At 53.6% G+C, this 19,079-nt stretch overlaps 1 protein-coding gene across 3 annotated transcripts in view; it reads right to left on the bottom strand.

The window, feature by feature from the left end:
- LOC105470806 (xyloside xylosyltransferase 1) overlaps positions 1 to 19,079 on the bottom strand; it is a 194,582-nt gene that overhangs the window by 163,375 nt on the left and 12,128 nt on the right. The gene's annotated exons all lie outside the window — the stretch shown is intronic.

The raw sequence follows: 19,079 nt of genomic DNA, 5'->3' as shown, positions 1-19,079 counted from the left end.
AACCTATAGGTAGATCAAACACAATTCTGAAATATATCAGAAAAGTCACTAAGTAAAGACAACTGCCTCGCAGTTGGAAATGGCCTCTCCCACTCTCAAGCCTTGTCAAGCCGCAGGACACCAAGGCCGACCTGAAGAAGCGGGACAGGTCTTTCAGGACCGACACCTCCTTGGCATGTTCCCAAGGAGGAGCTGTTCACGCCTTCTCGAAGCAAGGGCAGGTGCCCTGTGATGCCCGGTATCCATACACTTGGAGGACAAGCAAACGAAATGACAGGCTCTGAGGCTGGTGGGTAGGGACACAGTAGACCCTACTATAGGCCCCACAGAATTTAAATTAGGGCACAGCTATTCTGTGTCCTGATTTTCATGTCTGAAATGATATCAAAGGTATTTCCTTAAAGGAAGTTTTCCTGGAGCAACAGACAGATGATTGAGTGACGGACAGGCAGAGCTACATCACGTATTGATCTCCCCAAGGCTTGTCAGCGACTCCAACAAGAACTGGAGGAAAAATGACTTTCTGGGAAAACAAAATAAAACACTGCTTTCCAATTAATCTGCACCATGAATGTGAAGGCACGTTTCCAGGAGGAAAGAAAAATCTAATGGACTGGGAGTCTCATTCCTACACCCATGCCAGACACCTGAATGCCCCAGGCCCTCTACACTGGCTACTCTGCTGAGAGAACCCTCCCCCAGAACCTTCTCCTGCCTGAATCCTTCTAGCCGTCCAGGTATCAGTTCAAATGTCACCTCCAGAGATTTTCCCTCACCAAAAAAGTAGCTACGACCCTCACCACCAACACCACACACATGCACACAACACACACACACACACACACACACACACACACACACACACACACACCAGTCCTACCTATTGCATGACCAGATTCATTTCCTCCATAACACTTATCAGCAGATATGTCATATTTTTCAGTGTTTAGTTCCTTACTGCCCATCTCTCCCCAGCTCCCAGCCGGCCTATAAGGCACCATGAGGGCGGGCCCTTGTCTGTCTTACTCACTGCTGCACACCCAGCTCTCAGTCGAGTGCTTCACGTGCAGTGGAGGCTCTGTACATGCTTGCTGCAGGTAGGAACGAGCACAGAAAGGGGCAGAGGGGCGGCGTGATGGAACAGCCGTTCCAGACACAGAATGCTGCCCCGTGGCCCCACAGCACTTGGGAACTCAGCAGTTCTTTCCCACCCCAGCATCTCCTCTGGGCATGTCATGTGCTTCTCCATCTCCGTCCCAGCCCTCACCCAGAGAGAGATTTCTTCCACATGGGACTTACTGTAAACATTCCAGAGCACAGGCCTCCTTCTCACCTTTAACCTGCTAGATAGAACGCCCCGCAGAGCCGGGCTACAATATCTCACTTTGTCAGTAGGAGCTTTTGCCTCAATTTTACACCCAACCTGCAAACTACTGATACGACTTTTTTTTTTTTTGAGACGGAGTCTTGCTGTCTCCCAGGCTGGAGTGCAGTAGCATGATCTGGGCTCACTGCAAGCTCCGCCTCCCGGGTTTACGCCATTCTCCTGTCTCAGCCTCCCAAGTAGCTGGGACTACAGGCACCCGCCACCACGCCTGGCTAATTTTCTGTATTTTTAGTAGAGACGGGGTTTCACCGTGTTAGCCAGGATGGTCTCGATCTCCTGACCTCACGATCTGCCTGCCTTGGCCTTCCAAAGTGCTGGGATTACAGGCGTGAGTCACTGCGCCCAGCCACTGATACGACTTTGATGACTGGAGGAACACAAGGGTTCTTGGTCTTGTGCCGACAGGATTAACGACATGGACACACGTGGAGTGCTTTTAAGGAGCAGAAAGTTTAATAGGCAAGAAAGAAGGAAGAAAGAAGAGAACAGATCCCCGTACAGAGACAAGGGCGGGGGCTTAGAACAAAGAGAAAGGAAGTGCGGTGGAAAAGTCGTGGGTTACATGGGACGCTGGAGGAGGTGGGGCCTGATCTGCATCCAGGCTGTTATTTACAGAGCACACAGAAAAACCTGGCCCTCCCACCTTAGTTTAGGCCTTTTAATATGCAAACGTGGGGCTCCCCGATGTTCTGAACACAAGGTGTTATCTGGAGGTGGCCATGACACTTGGTACACCCAGTGACAAGGAGAAGAAGGTGAGAATCGCCCTGTTGAGTGAACCCAGTTTCTAATGGGTAGTATTTGAATATCAAAGCTTGCTAGCCCGGCCCTTCAAGCCGCCTTTTCTGTTAGAAAAGAGATGGTTCGGCGGTTGTTTCTTATTATAAGAAAATTTCCACCGAGAACCTTTACCCTAACTATCTGCCTAAAAATTATTTCTTAATAACTCCTGTAGTACTACTTCAGAATAGCTGTGCCCGAATCTAAATTTTATGTCTGAAATGATATCAAAGGTGTTTCCTTAAATGAGGTTTTCCTGGAGCGACAGACAGATAATTGAGTGATAGATGGGCAGAGCCACAGGTCTATTGATCTCTCTTTGCTTGGTCACGAACGGGTCTTGGAAACACTGTCATTCTCAGCGGCTGCCTGTTGCCCCCACCAGTGACTTGAGGTCCCTTTGAAAACAAAGGTCTCCAAGGGTAAGTGGGAAACGCTCTGAATTTGATTAGCTTTAAATGGGAAAGGTAACAGTCATCATGGATGTGCAGCTTTCATGAGGAAAGAAAAAGACAGAAGCGCAGGCCGGGCCCCTCCCTCACGTGTCAATTATCACTTTTGCAGGATGTCCTGGATGTACTAATAATTTAATTTTGCCAGGCAGTACCACAAACAGCTGAAGAGGGGAAAAGCAGCCTGCCCAGCTAATTTCTAAAACCATGTCCAATATCCATTCTCACAACCTACTTTACTGACAGTTCAAAAGCGACAGCTCCTCCTCCCCACACTGTCCTCACGGCATGATGTCCAATCGTTATGCGGACCTGCTACCTCCTCACCCTCATGTCCACCTCGCACTTACTGGACAGTCACTAGTTTCTAGGTAACCAATCTGCAATGAACATTCTGGGACTCCCTCAAGATTGCCATTGTGTCAGCAGAGATGGGCTCTATTCCAGTTGTCCAAAACCTTGACAGGACCAGGGCAGGGTAGGAGCAAATGTAACGCAAAGACACCGACCCACCGGACAGGGGGTGATGAAACGTCACCTGTCACCAGGGCAGCGTGTCTCCAGCAAGCCTGCCAGCTTCACCCACACTACCAGGAGGGCAGCTCTGGGCCTGGGGTCTCCAGCTCTGCTGCATGCACATGTGGGCTCTTGCTGGGGAGACTTTTACTAAAACACAGATTCCAGGGTCCTGAGCAGAGTCAGGGTCGGCAGTGAGGCACAGGAATCGTCATTTAAAAACCACCCCCGGCCAGGCGTGGGGGCTCACGCCTGTAATCCCAGCACTCTGAGAGGCCGAGGTGGGCAGATCACCTGAGGTCAGCAGTTCAAGACCAGCCTTATCAACATGGAGAGACCCCCCCCCCCCACCCCGTCTCTACTAAAAATACAAAATTAGCTGGGTGTGATGGCAGGTACCTGTAATCCCAGCTACCCGGGAGGCTGAGGCAGGAGAATCACTTGAACCTGGGAGGCGGAGGTTGCGGTGAGCCGAGATCGTGCCATTGCACTCCAGCCTGGGGATAAGAGTTAAATTGTGTCTTTAAAAAAAAAAAAAAATACCACTCCCAAGTGATTCCACTGTAGGTGGCCCCTAGGCACTCTGAGAAAGAAGGTGACAGATGACCCCATTCTACTCAATCCCTGTCAGATGGCCCCAGGGTACTGCTTGGGTTTGGTTCTTGAGTCACACTGCAGGAGGACAACGGGCAAATTCTGGAGCAAGCTTGTCCAACCCAGGCCTAGTCTGGCTTTGAATGTGGCCCAACATATGAGTTTTTTGCAATTTTCTTTTTTTAGTTCAGCTATCATTAGTGTTAGTGTATTTTATGTGTGGCCCAAGATAATTCTTCTTTTTTTTTTTTTTTTTGAGACAGAGTCTCACGCTGTCACCCAGGCTGGAGTGCAGTGGCATGATCTCGTCTCACCACAATCTCTGCCTCCTGGGTTCAAGCGATTCTCCTGCCTCAGCCTCCTGAGTAGCTGGGATTACAGGCGTGCGCCACCACACCCAGCTAATTTTGTATTTTTAGTAGAGGGGGGGTTTCACCGTATTGGCCAGGCTGGTCTTGAACTCCTGCAAGTGATTGGCCCGCCTCGGCCTCCCAAAGTGCTGGGATCACAGGCGTGAGCTGCGGCACCCGGCCCAATTCGTCCTCTTCCAGTGTGGCCCCAGGAAGCCAAAAGACTGGACACACCTGTTCTAGAGCATCCCAAGGAGGCAAGCGGCCCAGAAACCATTTAATTCGAGGCACGACTGAAGGAACCACGGGTATTTGCCTCACGTGGGAGTGGGAAGAGGCAGAGAGGATGATATGTGTGTCCCCTCCAAATCTCACATTGAAATGTGATCCACAATGCTGGAAGTGGGGCCTGGTGGGAAGTACGGAATCGTGGGGGTGGATCCTTCATGAATATCTTAGCACCTTCCCCTTGGAGGTAAGTTAGCTCTCGCACAGGCGGTTCACGGCAGATCTGGTTGTAGAAGTGTGTGGCACCTCCACCCGCTTCCACTCTGTCCTGCCCCTGCTCTCACCCTGTGATGTGCCTGCTTCCCCTTCACCTTCCGCCATGATCGGAAGCTTCCTAAGGCCCTCCCCAGAAGCACATGCTGGCACCACCCTTCTCTACGGCCTGCAGAACCGTGAGCCAATTACACCTCTTTTTAAAATAAATTACACAATCTCGGGTATCTCTTTATAGCAACACAAAAATGGTCTAATACACCACCACACACACACCTGCTGATTTATTCTCTTCACATTTATTCTCATCCTTCTCCATCTAGCACACTTGTGGTTCACCAGGTTTTTTCTTGCCTGTAATGAAGAGAGGATAAATGGCTACAATAAACCCCTTCTCTCTTTTAAAATCTCAATTTGCCTTTGACCCAGGTGCTCCTCACAGAGCAACAATCAAGCATCGGTCTCCAGGAAGACAAGGCTGTCATGGCTGGAAGAAAGAAGACCCGGGTAAAGGATCCAGTGCCCTCTCTGTGCCCAGTATGGCCAGACCAGTTCTCCTTCCCCTCACCCTGCTCGTGTCTTCCTCACCTCCAATGGCAAGAGGGTCTTTGGCAAGCGGATACAGGGACGAAGACCGTGTTAGCATAGCAATACAGAGTTTGTCTGTCTTGTAGGTATAGCACCTCGTGGACCTTCAAACACCCAGGCCTTCCAGATGAACTTCCAGGATGACCATGAGGAACTATGGCAAACCAGCAGGATGGCACCATGTCCCTGGAGGGAGAGCAAGACTCAGGGGAAAGATGAAAAGAAACACGTTGAGAGTATTGAGGAGTGAGCAGAGGCAGAGGGGGTGAGCCCCGGACACTCCTCCAGGCTGATGAGGAATAAACCACAAGGCAGCTCCAAAGGAGAGGTGGGGGCAAGCAGGGGTCTGTGCTATCCTCTGGACTCTGTGTTCGTGACCAGCCAACAGTGACGTTAGAATGTGGCCACATGGCCTTCCAGACACCGTGACACACCCTGAGGGGTTCCACAAGCATCAATCCATGATTTCTTTAACACAGACTATCCAGCCCCCACAGCCACCGTCGGAGAGCCAGTCCCAGACTCCCAGCCGGGCCTCGGGAGGGCGGCGCACCCTCCCCAGCGCCACTCGCCACTCGCCACTCGCCACCCAGCACACGCCGCTCCAGCCTCCTGGTCCCAATTTCCATCTCTCCACACTGAGCAGGCATTTGTCAAAACAAATGCACGGAGTCACTCACCACCTGTTTTTGGTACTCACTAAAGAATACTTTCAGTGAACTTTTTTGAAATAATCCTTGCACAGTGGGTAGAAGCATTCCTTAATTCGCCGTTTCTATAAATCACGTTTTGCTTTTTGACATTTAATACTAAATTTTCCTGACAGTAGAAGCTGTTTTTCTACAAAATAACATGTTCCACCCCATAAAAAGGAGGGGAAGAGGTATGACGGCGAGGGAAAGAGAGGAAGGAGATGAGATGGGAGAAGAGAGCAAATGGCAGTTCCAGGATTTCACTGTGAAATCTGAGGGTGGGTGGTCACAGTCCACATATTCACCAAGCCGACCAGTTGGGGGCTGTGAGGCTTCTTTGCCAAATTCCTCGATTTGTCCTTCCATCCCATGACCTATGACCTCCAAAGAACACTGCAGTTTTACCATGAGTAACACCCAAAGGAGGCACCGAGCCAGATTCCTGCTTCTGTCACGCAGGCAGGAAGGTGGCCTGGGCCGCGAGGCTCATCCCCATCCCCCACACCCCACCCTTGTGCGCAGCCTCCTCTAGGGGCCCGCCTCTCTTGAAACTGGCACTGAGCCCCAGTTCCGACTGGCCCTCCACCTCCCTCCTGGTTCTCTGGGCTGGGGACACAGCTGGAGCCCAAGGAGGAGAGCCATGATCCCCACACAGCCCTGCCAGGCTTAATCCCTCCAACTCCAGGGCAGGCTCAGCTGCTGTATTAGTCTGTTCTCACACTGCTATAAAGAACTACCCAAGACTTGGTGATTTATAAGGAAAAGAGGTTTGATGGACTCACAGTTCTGCATGGCTGGGGAGGCCTCAGGAAACGCACAATCATGGCGGAGGGGACACACGGCAGAGGGTGCAGCAGGACAGAGAGAGAGAAGGGGGAAGCACTACACACTTTCAAACAGCAGATGTCCTGAGAGCTCACTGACTCTGGAGAAGAGCAGGGAGGAAGTCCCGCCCCCATGATCCAATCACCTCCCAACAGGCCCTTCCTCTGACAGGTAGGGATTAGAATTTCCGGTGAGATTTGGGTGGGGTCACAGTCAAACCTTATCAGCCGCTTTCCAAGGCTGCCTGCTCTCCTGGGTTTCACAAAGCCCCTCGTCCAGTGCTCCCTGGGATTGATACACACACATCCAGAGGGGTGCAAAAGGGAGTCCTGCAGGCACACGGACCAACCACTTCAATACTTATGGGCTTATATCATTGTGCAAAGTACTAAGAAAAACGCTTTAGAACTTGGATTTCAACAGATACTACCTCAGGAGGAGCTAAGGAGAAAAGAAGAAGGAAAAGGAGTTGATATGGTTTGGCTGTGTCCCCACCCAAATCTCATCTTGAATTCCCACGTGTTGTGGGAGGGACCTGGCGGGAGGTAACTGAATCGTGCGGGCAGGTCTTTCCCATGCAGTTCCTGTGATAGTGAATAAGTCTCATGAGATCTGATGGTTCTGTAAGGAGGAGTTTCCCTGCACAACAACAACACGACAAAAGACGGGAGTTTCCCCTCTTTTTTTGCCTGCTGCCATCCATGTAAGACGTGACTCGCTCCTCATCTTCCACTATGATTGTGAGACTTCCCCAGCCACGAGGAACTGTAAGTCATTAAAATGCCCTTTTTCCTTGGCCAGGCGCAGTGGCTCACACCTGTAATCCCAGCACTTTGGGAGGCCAAGGCGGATGGATCACCTGAGGTCAGGAGTCTGAGACCAGCCTGGCCAACATGGTGAAATGCCATCTCTACTAAGAAAATACAAAAATTAGCTGAGCATGGTGGCCGGCACCTGTAATCCCAGCTACTCGGGAGGCTGAGGCAGGAGAATCACTTGAACTCGGAGGAAGGAGATTGCAGTGAGCCAAGATCACGCCACTGTACTCCAGCCTGGGGGACAGAGCGCGACTCCGCCTCTAAAAACAAACCCCTTTTTCCTGTATAAATTACCCAGTCTCGGGTATGTCTTTATCAGCAGTGTGAAAATGGACTAATACAGGAGTCAAATTAAAATATACGTTAAGTAAGTAATACTGCAGACAGCTCTAGGACACTGGGAAAATGCACGAAGGAAACATGCAGACGGAATTTTAGATGCACTGCTCACATCCGATGCCGCCTTCTGTGGGTGAGACACTGTGTTTAAAAGGCCAAACACGGCACCAGCAGCCAGGAGGAGTTCAACACGCTGATTTCCCCGCCTGACGTCAGAACCCACTCACCTAATTCACCTAATGTCTCATCTAAAGCCTCTCACTAAATCCCTTCCTGTAACCTCAAAAGGCTACACCCACCAGGCAATGTTCAGGATCCAGCACTTCTCTAAGCAGCACCACGCTGTATAAAACAGGCATTCGGCTCACATCAGAGGCATACAGCTCACATCAGAGGCATACGGCCCACATCAGCACACGATGGGCGCAAGGCTCACACCAGGCGCATGGCAGCACCATACTGTATAAAACAGGCATACGGCTCACATCAGAGGCATACGGCCCACATCAGCACACGACGGGCACATGGCTCACACCAGGTGCATGGCACATGACAGGCACATGGCACACTGGCACCTGCTCTTCATGGGATCACAAAGAAAGGAAACATGTGTCAGGCAGCAACGTAGACAGACATGAGCTCATCTCATCCTCGCCATCACCGTGCCCCATGGAAAGGAGGCAGCTGTGGCCAGAGAGGGGAAGGCCCCTGCCCAAGGTGACTCAGTCGATGGCCAAAGCCCAGATTTCAGCCCAGGTCTCGCTGATTCCAGAATATACTCAATCTTTCAGGAACCAGGGTTGCCCTCGCTTCACTTGTCCTATCTGACTCCTTCATTAAGGGGCACAGCTCCCACTGAGCCTGCTCACTACAAACCCAAGAGCTGTCAAAAGAGGTAAACGTGTGGTCTTTAGCCCTCTTGATGCCACATACTTCAAGTCCACGCATAAATAAACTCCAGTGGAGAAAGCCTCAACATCCCAACCTAGTAACAGCCCTTTCCTGATGGATCCGGAACCCTCCACCGCTCACCACCGCCACAGCCTCTCCGGGCCCAGCACCATCCTCTCTCCCCCTGGCCAGGGTGATGGCCCCTCAGTCTACTCTCCACACGGAGGCCAGACCCTCCTCCTCTGAGCCAGTCAAAGCTGGAATCCTCACTCCGATGCAGGCTGGGAGCTGCCCTCGTCCAGCTAGCTCTGGCACGGGTGCCCACTGCACTCGCCCAGGCCACTGCGCGGAGCCTCTGACACAGCAGCCCCTCGCGCCTGCCGCCCGGATGCTCCTTGCCAGGGCTGCCCAGCCAGCTCCTTCCTTCCTTCAGGTCTTCACTCAATGCCACCTTTCAGTAACAGCTTCCCTGCCCATCCGATTAAAAACTGCAACTGGCCGGGCGCGGTGGCTCACGCCTGTAATCCCAGCACTTTGAGAGGCCGAGGCAGATGAATCACCTGAGGTCAGGAGTTCGAGACAAGCCTGACCAACATGGAGAAACCCCGTCTCTACTAAAAAATACAAAAATAAGCTGGGCGTGGTGGCACATGCCTGTAATTCCAGCTACTTGGGAGGCTGAGGCAGGAGAATCACTTGAACCCGGGAGGCAGAGGTTGCAGTGAGCAGAGATCACGTCACTGCACTCCAGTCTGGGCAACAAGAGTGCAACTCCATCTCAAAAAACAAACTGCAACCACCCCCATACCACCCCCATCCTCTTCTCCTGCCGACACACGGTCTAATGTACTCACCTGCTAACTTACTGTATGATTTATTCATCTGCTTTTCATGGAACAAAGAAATGAAAAGAAACCTAACCCTTTATGAACCCCTACTTCAGTGGCTCCCGGGCAGCGAACTGGAATTTTTAAGAGCTCATTTAGTCCTCTTCCTGCCAGGATGTAAGTGCTACAAGGCAGGCACTTTTCACCTGTTCTGTCTGTTCTGTTCATTGATACACCCAAGTCCCCAGGACAGCACCCAGCACATAGTAGATGCCCAGGCTGAATGATGGCTTCAGAGAGCAGCAGTACTGGATGGGATTACATGGATCTTAAAAATGCTCATCTCAGGCCCGGCACGGTGGCTCACGCCTGTAATCCCAGCACTTTGGGAGGCCGAGGTGGGTGGATCACGAAGTCAGGAGATCGAGACCATCCTGGCTAACATGGTGAAACCCCGTCTCTACTAAAAATGCAAACAATTAGTTCGGCATGGTGGCGGGTGCCTGTAGTCCCGGCTACTCCGGAGGCTGAGGCAAGAGAATGGCGTAAACCCGGGAGGCAGAGCTTGCAGTGAGCCAAGATCGCACCACTATACTCCAGCCTGGGCAATAGAGCGAGATTCCATCTCAAAAAAAAAAAAAATGCTCATCTCAAAGCAGCACTCATTTGCCTCTGGCTTTTGTGAATGACCCACAAGGGCCAACCTACGCTTCCCTCTGTCAGCATAAATGTGCACTGGCCAGATGGCCCTGGGGTCTGAGGACTCCCTCAAGCTACATGAAAGCGCAGACCATCTCACTGAGTACAGCCAAGTCACCCTCGCGCCAGGCCCCTGCTGTACTGCGGGCAGGTCCCCCACCCCCACCGCACCTGCTGACTCCCCAAGGCTCAGGCCTAGCAGACCACGGTTAGGAAAGCTGAGACCACTTGCCAACTGCAAAACTCAAGTGGGTGACCAATATGGGTAGAGCTAAGCAGTCACCCAAATCACTGATGTGACCCCATGTGTTTCTGACAGGAAAGGCGGGGCCCAGCCAGGTGGAAAGGGGCTATCCACAGGTTATGCAGCAGGTCCTAGAGGAGCCAGGCCCCAGGTCCTTCTCATACAGCCCTGCACCTGCCCGCGAAGGGAGCGAGGCCAGGACAGATCCCCGTGAAGCTGTGCTGAGTACTGGGTCCAGACTTCAGGGAGGGGCTGCTCCGCCGGCAGCTGGAGGCACCCTCCTTTCTACCTCCACAGAGACTCTGAATGCTCTCGGAGGGCTGGCCCGAGTGTCTGCACAGCCAGGAAGTCTGAGGTGGCACGAAGGAGCCACTCAGGTCTGCTCTCAAATTTTCCCTCCCATCCTATTCCCAAAGTTGCCCCCAAGCCTCTACCTCCTGCCTCAAATGCAGCAGGACCCACACCAATAAAAGGGAGTCTCTGCCAAGTGCTCGGGAGAATGCGGAATGGGAAGGGGAAGAGCCACCTGGAGGGGAGCTCACCAGGGTCCTGCAAAACAGAAGATGCACGCGCCCCCGGACCCAGCAGCCCCTTCCAGGCGTGACCCTGCAGAGCCTCAAGCACATCTGCAGATGCAGATGTGTGCCTGGGTGGTCACCGTAGTGGGGGTGACAAAACAGGGGAACCACTCAGCCATCTCTCAGAAGGCAAATGAGTAAACGGAGGTCCGCCCACAATAAAATACTACGCAGCAATTAAAATGACCGGGCAAGACTTCCACGTATCAGCAAAGATAAATCTCACAATCATAATGCTATGAAATCTCATACTCACAATGAAATGACAAATGGATATACGAGAGTGTTTACATAACTGCTGGAAACATACAAAGCAGTAACACATAGATATTTTATGCATACATACACACGTGGTAAAAGAAAACATACAAATTGCACAAAACACACCAACTTCTTGTGACAGTAAATAGAGGGAGTAGGATGGAGAAGAACTAGAGTGAGCTTTAGCCACGTCTATACTATTTTATTTCCTTAAAAAAAGAATCTTAAGCAAATAGAAAAAAATGTTAGCACATGTTTAACTTACACAGTAGAAACAAAAGTATCTGTCACTTTTTATTTTTTTTCATTTTTCTGTTTTGGCTTGTTCCAGAACTAAAATTTTTAACATCTAAAAAATAAATTATATCATGAGAGGCAGAAAGTGGGGTTGTGCGATATAAATTAGCAGGAAAAACTCTTCATAATGAAGAGGCAGGAGAGTGGCGGCTGAGGAGCAGCCTGACAGACCAGACCTTCACATGTTAATCTGTGGGAACAGGACCACATAGGACTGGGAAGTGTTTCTTGTGAAGAATGAAGGAAGGTTCCTGGGAACAATTTAAAAGAAGAAAAAAAAAACACACATACACACACACACACAGAGGAGAGGGAGATTCACTGTGGTGTTACTTATTGTGTGAAAAACCAGAAACTCACAGCTCGGGTTACAAAAGAAATATGACCATAACTTATGCTACAGTGATGGGAACAATAAGCTGGAGACAGGGCGGTGAGACTGGGAGGCGTTGATGGCATACGCCACCACAGGTGGGTCCCCTATTCAGTGCAATGAGTAGAGAACAACATTCCCCTGCTCGATCCAAACTAGGCCCCGAGAGACAAGGGCTCAAGGGAACATGGGAAAATGAAGACGGTTTGTTGAATGAGATTTACAGCTTTCCGCTGCCTGGAGAAGAAAGTCACAAAGGGCTCTCCGTGGGGTCCAGGCACCGCACCCCAGCTGCCCGCTTTTCTCCAAGCACTTTCTCCTGCCCTTTTCTCAGACCCTCCCTCTCCACAGGGCCCAGGGAAGGCTGTCCTAAGCTGACTTCTCTCCTGGGCCAGTGAGATTTCCCTCTCATATTTCCAGGCTGGAACAAATCCCCCAAAGACTCCCACAAATCAGGTCCAGATGCCGCACATGTCACAGGAAAAGGCTCAGAAGTCAACAGCTCCAGAAATCAGGGGCTAAACTGCAAGACCACATTTCATTTCCCAAGGCCGCTGCTTAAGACACAGCCTACAGAGCCCTCAGTAAAGGAAATGTTTTCATTTTGCATTTGCCTTAAAATGTCTCCCAACTCTCTGAGAGCCACATCAGTTCTAAAAACTTCAACTGTTCACATTTCACTTTTTTTTTTTTTTTTTTGAGAAGGAGTTCTTGTCTCCCAGGCCGCAGTGCAGTGTCGTGATCTCGGCTCACCGCAACCTCTGCCTCCTGCGTTCAGGCAATTCTCCTGCCTCAGCCTCTCGAGTAGCTGGGATTACAGGCGCCGCCACCACGCCTGGCTAATTTTTGTATTTTTAGTAGAGACGGGGTTTCACTATGTTGGTCAGGCTGGTCTGGAACTCCTGACCTCAGGTGATCCACCGGCCTCGGCCTCCCAGAGTTCTAGGATTACGGGCATGAACCATGCGCCCGGCCTGTTCACATTTCTGATCAAAGCAAAAGCCACTCGATGAGCCCAAAGAAGAGACCAATAAGCAGGGCCAGCCTACCTGGCGGTTTACATCCTCCGCAAATGCTGCTCGGCAAATTCAACTATGTAGCCAATCGCTCTTCCCTGAAGCGAGTTTTAAAGGGTAACGCTAGAAGGAAACGGTGCTCTCAGACAAATCAGGGGGTGCCCGATGCCCAGCTCTGTGCCAGGGAGCACCCCCGCCAAGGTGGTGAGACTTCCCTCATATTTCCAGGCTGGAACAAATCCCCCAAAGACGCCCATAAATCAGGCCCCAGGGGGCCATCAGGGCTCGGAGACTCTGGCCATGGCGCAGACATCAGCAATGACTGCCCGAGCCTCCCAGGTTCTCCAGGGCCTCAGGCCCGGGGCCTGGGACCAAAGCCCCACCCTGCACTGACCACAGGTTACACTTGCCCTGAAACTGGGGTCAGCAGCAGAAACACGCCCCCCACGCTCCCAACCACAGGACACGGCTCAAAGCCCGACGAGGTGATTTCCAAAGTGCCATCTGCTCCTGGGAAGCCGTTCCCTGAGCTGGAAGCTCGTTCCTTTTCCACTGTGAGGGAACTGGGGGCCACATGGCGTTGCACGGAGCCCTCTGCAGGCTCAGTCACCCTCTCACCCTTGCTCAGCACATCCACGGGGCATAATTAAGTCTGTAGTTTGTGGGATCTCTGTGCCAAACCTGCTCTTTTGTTTCCCAAGGCGAACCCGAGCATCTCGAACCTGGGCATCCAAGGAGCAGGATCGCACGGCCCGGATTCAGGGGCTGCCACCTGCGCCAGGCTGGGACCTGACACAGGGTGAGCAGGTGAGCCACTGAGCAGGACCATGAGGTGGCATGCTAAAGCTGGGCACAGCCACCAAGGGCGGGACACAGACCTGCAGGGCCTTCACGGGGCCAGGGCAGTGCCCAAGGGCCCGCCCAGCACGCGTCAAACACAAACAGGTGCGCTATGCACAGTCAGTCACTGAATGCCGTCCCCACACCAGTGTTTTGGGGCAGGTGATATGACTGGGCCCCTGCTGCACGCAGGAAGTGGTTCAGAGAATGTAAACAACTACCCCCCACCTCCCAGAAAGATGAGGCAGAGCCAGAATCTAAAGCGGCCCACCTGTAGCCAACACCATACTCATTCAAGAGACGCACACCCATTCCCACACCAGCTGCGCAGGAAGGAGAAAGAAGTCAGACTCGGACCCTAACCCCAGCCGCCCCAGGCTGGGAAATTCACTAGCACTGCGGACACAGCGGGGATCACAGCAGCATCAGAAAGACCCATGAGGCCATGGGTTTGCAGCGGGAATGCAGTCCCTCAGCAAGGAGCTTGAGTCGGGCTAAACCAGCAGAACAGGCGGTTTCCGAGTACCATGCTCGCCAAACAGGGAGCCGCTGCGGGGGCCTGGAGATCCCTGTGACAGTCAAGGCAGGACTGGAGCTGCAGGAGCGCAGGACCAGGCAGGAGACAGCGGCGGGGTTCCCCATCCCACACGGCTCGCCCCCACAGGCTCAGCCCCAGGCAGGGCCGAATCGGCTGGGGACTCAGCGAGTGAGATGAGCAGGGCCAGGCGACGGGATGGAGGGAGCCGTGACTGTGGGCCTGCAGCTGAGGAGGTCGCCAAGCTTCCTTCCGGTGGGCAGGGAGCAAAGGCTTTCATTGTCCACAAAACACAGGCGACTGCAGGGAGTCACAAGTGGGTGAGATCCAAAAACTGTGACAGGCTAGGAACCAAAACAGAAGACAAAACAGCGCACAGAGCAAGCACAGCGCGGAACTAGCTTCCGAACACAAGGGAAGGCAGGCAGGGAGACCGCGGGCGCAGGGAACCAAGAGGGCACAGGAGAGCTGCTCCCAGTCTCCCTTGTCCACTGAGCAGCTGTGTGGCCCTGAGCAAGTTGCTTGGCCTCTCTGGGCCCAGTTTTCTCATGGATAACATAAATAGACTCAACTCCAGGACCAGAGACTGGACTCCCTCCAACCCAGACCTCTTCTGCAGCTAAATGAGGGAGGTGGGGCTCCAACATCGCAGCCTGTAAATCCCACCTCCTGGAAAGAGGCTCGCTGCTGTTCTACGGGCAGCTCCTGGAGGAGGGAGGGAAGGTCCACCCCAGGCAGCCCTACGATTCCCCTGTTCTGTGCCACCCGGCTGACCAGGGGAAGAGGCCAGCCAGCAGCAGGCACAGGGGCACCGTGGAAACCCTTCTGGTGGGGCCCCAGTTCTCACAAAGCATTCCTGGCTCTGGAGGGACAAGAATGAACCGCCAAAATCAACAGGCATCGGGCAGCGTGCTGAAGAATCGGCAAGCCGGACTCCAGTCAGGGCTCCGAGCATGCTCCTCTGTGCAGCCTCTTCCTGGGGGGACTCGCTGCCCCTCACCGGCCTGGCTGCTCCAAGGTTAAATGAGGGAGGAAAAGCAGGATCCAGCATGGTGCCTGACACCTGGGGCCCCTGCGATGGTGGCAACTGTGACTCACTGACGGTGATGATAAACCTGAGACAGCTCTGGGCATTCCGTGCCCCTCACCCTCATGCTCCGCGGGTCTGAGGTGCGCCCCACACAGGGCAGGGCCCGAGAAACGAACCAGTACCTCCCAGAGGATGGAAGGAAAGTCAGCACGGAAGCCTCGCCCAGGGATTATCCCAGAAAGAGCGGAAGAGCAGCCTCCTCACGCCCCGCAGCTTCTCACCTACACACTCAGGACAGGCTCTGGAAAGGGATGAGCTCTATGAGCCCCAGCACTGTTTACACACACCGGAAGAGAACAGACTGTTACTCAGAGCCGGAGCATCCCCACCCCTCTTATGGATGAGAAACTGAGGCAAAGACACCAGAAGGCTTTGCCAATGGAAGCTAGGGTCAGGGGAAGACCCAGAACTCAGGATCAGTAACACCTGGGCAGGACTCTGTCCACCGCACTCCAGCTGAAGTGAGCACCCAGCGGCAGGTGCAGGCTGAAGAGCTTGCCCAGGGCACTGCCCGCCAGCCGGGGCTCGAGGCAGACCAAGCAACCTCCCCAAGGCTTTCAGGTGAGGGAGACAAGTGAAGCCCCTTGGACCTCCCAAGGGCCTGCACCAGCATTTCTTCATGGTAATGCAAGGGGGTCAGTTCCAAAACCCAAAACACCGCTGATGCTTCATAGCTAGTCTCAGGCCAGATGACTTTCTGCAGGAGAACCCACGACAAGAGGGACCAGGAAGCTTTCTTTACAAGCTTGAGGCCTCTGTAGGCAGCCAAGGACGCCAGGTCCTGTATGTCTGAGCAGCATGTGCACAGGACATCTGACGGGCATTGGTGCCCAGCCATCCCACCCCGGCCTTCCATGGCTGCACTCACACCCCACTGCCCACCGTGCTGGCATCACACCTCCAGTGTGCGAGCCGATGCAGTCTTACCCACGCCAGGCCCTGTGCCACTATGTCCTGGAGAATAAAATAAGACACAGCCCTCATCCCCCAGCAGCTGGCAGAAGGGCCAGTGTCAGCTTGGCAGGAGCCAGGGGAAAGGGGCTCACCAGGGTGGAGGTCAGAGGTGGTCCCCACATAACTGGCACCATCTGAGCTTCATCATGAAGGGCAAGTTAATCAGATGAAGACAGGAGGAATGGGTGATCTGGGGAAGAAGCCCCTGAGCAAAGTCCTAGAGATGGGAAGTGGCTGGGGTACACCGCAACCCCAGGCAGTCCAGCCAGGTGGATCACCATGGCAGCCAGGTACTTCCTGGCTGGGCCGGCACAGGCCCCCAGCTCTCTCTGTGGCTCCCGCTCCGGAGTCCTGGCTGCCGCTGACTCTGCCAACCCAGAGAGCCGCACACTCACCCAGCCAGGCCGCCCCTCCCCAGCTGTTCCCCTCTGCCCCATCTTCTGGTCATGACTCTCCTGCCAGGGACAGACGACAGAGCCAGTCTGTGGCTCCAGCTGCCTGAGTTCCCTCATTTCTAAGGTGGGCAGGTCACATCCTACCCATGTATCCTGGATGCGTATCCTCCAAGCTCCCTGCCCCCAGCCAGCCTCTCCATCCTCACAAAGCAGCCCCGGCACACCCAGAGCCCTCGGCCCTGTCTTCCTACCCTCTAGAGAGCCGGTGGCCAAGGGCACCCTCAGCAAAGCCTGCACTATGCCTGATCTTGGGCAGGTTTTTCAGACAAATCCACCTGCTGAGCCTATGAGGCCCTTGCAGAACCCCGCCCCAACCAGGACTCAGGGAGCCTGGCCACCTGAGCGGTCACACAGAGCTCACATCCTGGGCTGCTGTGCTGTGATGCTCTGGCAAAAGCAGGGCCACCTCACAGCCTTCGGTGAGGCAAGAGCCACAGAGGGTGAGGCCAGAGACCCCACTCGGGGGCAGTGTGGTGGCCAGGCATAGGAGTGGCTCTGGGAGTATGTGGGGCTATATGGATCCATGAGCGTCTCCACAGACGCCCGGCCTTTTTAAGTCATTTACGGCTTACACTTGGCTGATGCCCAAAAATGACTATAAACAATTAGTGCGTGCAATCAGACCAAGAAAACAAATCCAAAACCATTGAGAGAAACAAAACATCAAAATTTGATCAAAAATTGTGTAACTGTGCACCGTTTACTATAAACAAATTTGAATTGGAACCTCTGAGAAACTAAGGAACATTCACAGAGGCGACTGTCATCTACACAAGACTACAAAGGCTTTATCACCCTGACAAGCAGCAGCCCCCACTCCGGGGCACAGGCCGGCTCGCATTGCAGAGCCTCTGCCCAGGGCCAGGCAGGGCTAGGGCCCGTGAGGAAGGGACGTGATGAAGATGAGCTCTTCCTTCCAGCAGGAAAGAGAAAGCGCAGATGCCCCTGAATATCAAATAAGGCCAAGGTGTCCCATGCTTTCAGAGAGAGTCAAACAATATACTGCCAAGAGGTGGGGGCGGGAGGAGTGTCAGAGAAGAAAAAAACACAGTAGTTTGGAGAATTGAAGACTTGCAAGAACACAGGGACACCGGACATAAACCTGGGCAGAAAGCTGTTTGGCAAGCTAGCTGCACTGCCCTGCAACTGAATCAACGGTATCATACTTACCTGGCCGGGGAGATCCCAGCACGGTGAATAAACAGGTATGTGCTTTCTAGAGTGATGACAGCAGGGTGTCATCTCCCAACACACCTATTCTGGTACCATTATTAGCAGCCACCGTTGACCAAGCACCTGCCATGTGCCAGGCCCCGAGCTGTCTCATTTCATCTGTTATCTAAGCAGCACACCTGTGCTATCCCCAGGCCAGAACTGAGCAGGGCAGCAGCGGCCAGCCTCTGGGAGACTAGTCCCACCAGCAGAGGATGGCTTAATCAGGGCTGCTTAGCAGTCATCGCCCTAATAAATAAAACAAATGGCTTTAATTTAAAACACATTAACTTAACAGCAGGCTTTCTGCCAGCTGATGAGGCCTGGCTCCACTGCTCAGAACAGGCAAGTAGTTAGAGTTGCCTCTTGGGGTCAGAGCCCTAAAGTCAAGGTCCCTGCGGCCTGCGGATAAGGCGTGGGACATGATGTTGCCCTGGTCATCCTGACTTGTCCTCCACAACTCACAGGACGGTGTGAGTGGCCCCAGGGCGAAAGACAAGGGCCCTGGATGGGAAGGGTGTGAGGAAGGGCAGCAGGGAGGCCTTCGGGCCCTGCCAGGCGGCCCTTCCAGCAGGCAGGCAGTGGGGCTCCTTCTCCCAGGGAGAGGCCTCCCGCCCCAGGCACAGGCCTGGGAAGCCCTCATCTCATCGCAAGGACAGTCGCGTGGCATAGGCCTGTAAGGTGGCATCCGAGTCCCTCCCTCGATTAAGGACGCCGGGCTCCAGGCCAGTGCCAGGGACAGACCCAGCACCAGGGCGCCCCCCGGAGCGGCCTCTGGCAGCCTCGGGCCTTTGCCAAACTGGCCACCGGCGCCAGGATACCGAGGGGCCGCCCCCAGCACGCAGCTCCCGCAGACCCGTTTCCCACACCGGGTGTGCCGGGGACCAGGCGGACGGGAAGGGATGTGGCTGGCCCCGGGGAGGACCAGGCAGGTGCGAGGGGCCTGCCCGTGCATCGTCCTTGCG

The sequence above is a fragment of the Macaca nemestrina genome, chromosome 2, assembly GCF_043159975.1.
Source record: "Macaca nemestrina isolate mMacNem1 chromosome 2, mMacNem.hap1, whole genome shotgun sequence".
Taxonomy (NCBI): domain Eukaryota; kingdom Metazoa; phylum Chordata; class Mammalia; order Primates; family Cercopithecidae; genus Macaca; species Macaca nemestrina.
The sequence above is the reverse complement of the archived record's forward strand: the minus strand, read 5'-3'. Positions and strand labels throughout refer to the sequence as shown.